The following is a 4,994-nucleotide window of genomic DNA, read 5'->3' as shown; positions in this document are numbered from 1 at the left end:
ATACGAACTTCTTTGCTAACCTAGGGAATTCATGATGGAGTTTTGTTCGTATCCAGATTATCCACTGTGATAAAGAAGACATTGAAGTATGCAATGAACATTACCAGAACAAAGAGTTTATGAAAGACATCGTTTTTTGGGCGGCAGGAAGAAAGAGGGGTATGGGTAATTTTAATTAAAAAATTATCGTTTTTAATAAGAAAGTGACTGGAATATATATTTTTTAAAAATCTACGCGTCATTTAATGATTTATCAGTTTGACACGCCATCCGCGATTGTAACTCACTCATGAAGTTTGTTAGACTCGGGTGTTTAAGAGACACACTTTTGGGAATGAATAAAGTGTCTAGCTGAAAATGGATATACACCATTTTTTATATTTAAAAGCTAATTTTATTTATTGAAAAAGTATAAAAAAGAACAAGGGAAGTAATCCAAATATCTCAAACTAAGAGACTGATTTATAAATGTAACACCCCAAAATTTTTACTAATATTTGCGTTCTCGATTGAGCATCTTTATAATGAGGATAGATTTTACTTCGCACTTCCTAAATATGAAATTGACAATAATATGAAAATTTCTTACTTTAGGTTGTGTTAATATTGACAAAAGAAGTTTCATGATGTTGCTATGTGTAACACTTAATATCATTTTGATGAATTGTTATTAAATACATTAGATATTTAAGGTTTAGGACTGCCACCATTTTGTATTTATCTGAAGATATTTAGTAGTTTGGGCACCCAATTTTATTTCATACTTATCCAATTCATAAATATTACTTATTTGACTTACTTTTCTATAACCTCCTCTCATATTTCATTCTTTCATGTCAAAGAAAATCCTTACTCTCTTTCGCTCTCCTTCTTATCACCTGAAATACATCATGATAACCATCAGAAAGTTTCACTAAATCAACCATCCAAACTAGTTATTGGTGAAGCTCAAGTTGCTCCTCTCTTTTGTGGTAAGTTACTAAGTCTGTTTTTACACTAGACAACTATTAGTGTTTTCTTCTTATCTTCTTGTATAGGGATCTGTTTTAAGTGATCCAAACTTTTCTGGAAACCTATTTCATAGATCTATAACTCTTATTCAGTTACCAAAACTTGGGTTGTCTTTTATTTACCCGAAAATGGGTGATGAAGTATAGGGCAGGTGCTGCCCAGATTTTCGATTTTACAAACCCTCCTTGTACTACTGTTAGTAATTTTAGCATAATATTTTGTACAAAACTGATATGGGGGGTGATTCGAGATGTTCTGAAATTGTAAGACATATATCTATAACTGCGATGAAGACCACAGAGTCTAGTTTTTCCATTTTCATCTTCAAAATCGAGTCACAACGCAAGACAGTGATACTGTCCAGAATTTCTGTTTAAATATTTTTGGGTAATTTGCACCAATGTCATATTTAGTTTGACATGTTAAATCACTAAACTTATATAGATATTTGATTGTGTATTTAATGTATATATACCCTTGTAAAATCTAAGGGGAAGTGTTTGAGAAAGTGGACGGATTTGGTTTGTGTATGGCATAAACGATTCGAACATCCTCAAGTTGTGGTTGAACTATTTTTGTGGTAAAACATCAAGGTTTGTGTATAAACTTTGCACTCTTTTTACTTGCTGGAATATTTTGAAATAACTTGATATTTTCTTTTTCTTGTCTTCAATTTATATCGTTGTATTCGTGTTATATCAAGTATTGTAAGATATTCGCTAAATCGCCCACTCGTACAGATTTGCTTGATCATTTTACATTCTTGTTGGGACTTTATCCTTCTTGTGGAAGTGACTTTGTCACTCATCTTGGCATGCCTCTTGATTTGGATATTTTGCCATCTTGACTTCGGATTTGTAGTTCGTCTTAAATTATGGTACTTGTCCGTATTAAGTACGAATTAGGAAGCCATTTTTAATATGGTTCTTGATTTTCTTAACTATTGGGTTTTGACCCTACTTGATATGGGGCTTTGATCCACCTTGATATCTGATTATGCTTAGTGTGATGGCATGACGTACATATTGGGCGAAAAATAAATATTTGGCAAACTTTCTTGCATTGATCGGACTAGTATTTATAGCCAATGTTGAGCTCAAACTGAAGAGGTGCAACTCTTCAAAACTGAAGAGGTACAACTCTTCAAAACTGAAGAGGTGCAAACTGTTTGTCTAAAAACGGCCATAACATAAATAGCTTTTACAAAAAACGAAGACATATACTGTTCCGTTGGATTTAATATTAATATTCTATTTACAAAAAATATTTCTGTTAATATTTACTATTAACAAATAAATTTCATCCAAAAAATAATCAATCAATCGATCATTTGACAAAGTCCAAATCCAAATCCAAATCCAAATCCGAATCTGAAGCCGAAGCCGAGCCGAGCAAGCGACGACGACGACGGCGCAAGGCTTGCCTTCTTCTTAACTCTTTAAGAGCTAGAAGAAGAGCAATTGTATATATACCCATCAAAAATCTTTTTCTCTTCCAATATGGGACAATGTCCCTTTGATAAGGAGGGAAACTCAAATATTTTTAATTTCTCTCCATTTTCCATTCACCCTCTTTTAATATACATTTAAGCTTAAAAACCCAACAATTCTCCACATGAATGGGGAATGGCTATATCACGGAAATATGCATAAAAAACTGTGTAATTCGCAAGCAAGGATTAATTGCATCTGGATAAGTAGGTTTCCCTTTGAACTTTCCGTAGTGAACTTATGTCGGATATACTCGGTCAATCGGTAGATTTGATATCTTTGAACCGTCGAACTTTGGTGTATACCTAGACAACTATAAGTCATAGAACCAACCCTTAACCGTCTTTAGCTCTCATTGTTGTGTTCGTTTCAGCCATGAATACTGCCTGGTTTCATAAGTGCGTAGAGAAATGGCCTTACAAAATTCTTCTTGAAACGACTAACACTTCAAACTTATATAGGTGATTCCTAAACGTGTCATCCCGTAGATACACTATTTGATATACCCCGTATCAAATTTAGAAATCATTAAAAAAAACTTAATGCATTATCCTTGGTACTGAACATTGTCTCATCACGATAATGGACCAAAATTTTAGTTGACAATATTGAACCTTCATTAATGACTTTGTTTGTTCTCCTTGAATCTGGATCTTGGGATCTCCAGTCTTCTAGGTATAGTTACCGCCACAATGGCTTGTTCTTGGCCATAGTCCCATTCTCCTCGATGATTTCTCAACTTCCTCTCTAGTTAGGCCTTTTGTAAGTGGATCCGACACATTATCGCTTGACTTTACATAGTCAATCATGATAATTTCTCTAGAGAGTAATTTTCTAACGGTTTTATGTCTTCGTCGTATATGATGAAATTTACCGTTATATATCATGCTCCCAGCCCTTTCAATTGCCGCTTGACTATCGCAATATATGCATATTGGTGCCAAGGGTTTGGGACAAAATGGAATGTCTTCTAAGAAATTCCGGAGCCATTCAACTTCTTCACCGACTTTAACTATGGCTATGAACTCAGCCTCCATTGTAGAGCGGGCAATACAAGTTTGCTTGGACGACTTCCAAGATACCGCTCATTCACCAATAGTGAATATATATCCACTTGTGGACTTAGAATCAGTTGAACCGGTGATCCAATTTGCATCACAGTATCCCTCAATCACCGCAGGATATTTACTGTAGTGCAAAGTAAAGTCCTAGGTATCTTCTAAATATCCCAAAACTCATTTCATTGCCATCCATTGAGATTGACCTGGATTGCTCGTGTATCGACTCAATTTACTTATAACACAAGCTATACCTGGTCGCGTATAATTCATGACATACATTAAGCATCCCAATACACGAGCATAATCCAATTATGATATGCTTTGGCATTTGTTCTTTGCTAATGCAAGATTCACGTCAATTAAAGTTTTTGCAACTTTAAACCCTAAGTGCTTGAATTTTTCAAGTACTGTCTTAATATAATGAGATTGTGACAATGCCAGACCTTGAGGAGTCTTATGGATCTTAATTCCCAGAATTAAATCAACAACTCCCAAATCCTTCATATCAAACTTGCTAGTTAGCATACGCTTAGTCGCATTTATGTTAGCAATGTCATTACTCATTATCAGCATATCATCCACATATAAGCAAACAATGACTATGTGATTTGGAACATTTTTAATGTACATACATTTATCACATTCATTTATCTTAAAGCCATTTGACAACATTATTTGATCAAATTTCGCATGTCATTGTTTGGGTGCTTGTTTTAGTCCGTAAAGGAACTTAACAAGTCTACATACCTTATTTTCTTTACCTGGAATCACAAACCCTTCAAGTTGTTCCATATAGATTTCTTCCTCCAAATCTCCATTTAAGAAGGCCGTCTTAACGTCCGTTTGATGAATTTCAAGACCGTAAACTACAACTAATACAACTAACATTCGTATGAACGTAATTATTGTAACTGGAGAGTATGTATCAAAATAATCAAGACCTTCTCGTTGTCTATATCCTTTGACTACAAGTCTTGTCTTATATTTTCAATAGTGCCATCATCTTTCATTTTCCTCTTAAGAATCCATTTAGAACCCAAAGGTTTATTTCCGGGAGGAAGATCAACCAATTACCATGTATGGTTGTTTAATATGGATTATATTTCACTATTGATATCCTCTTTTCAAAATAATGATTTCGAAGAAGACATAGCTTCTTTAAATATTCGAGGTTCATTTTTCAATAAGAAAGTCATAAAATCTGGTCCAAATGAAGTAGACGTTCTTTGATGTTTACTACGTCTTGGATCCTCCTGATTAAATGTACTTTCTTTTGTTTCTTCCCGAGGTCGTTTAGATCCTTCACTAATCGACTCACATTCCTTTTTATTCGGATATATATTTTCAAAGAACTCAACATTATCTGATTATATAACCATATTATTATGAATGTCGGGATTTTTTGATTTATGAATCAGAAATCGATATGCTT

The sequence above is a fragment of the Nicotiana tomentosiformis genome, chromosome 3 (genome assembly GCF_000390325.3).
Source record: "Nicotiana tomentosiformis chromosome 3, ASM39032v3, whole genome shotgun sequence".
In the NCBI taxonomy this organism is placed as follows: domain Eukaryota; kingdom Viridiplantae; phylum Streptophyta; class Magnoliopsida; order Solanales; family Solanaceae; genus Nicotiana; species Nicotiana tomentosiformis.
The sequence above is the reverse complement of the archived record's forward strand: the minus strand, read 5'-3'. Positions refer to the sequence as shown.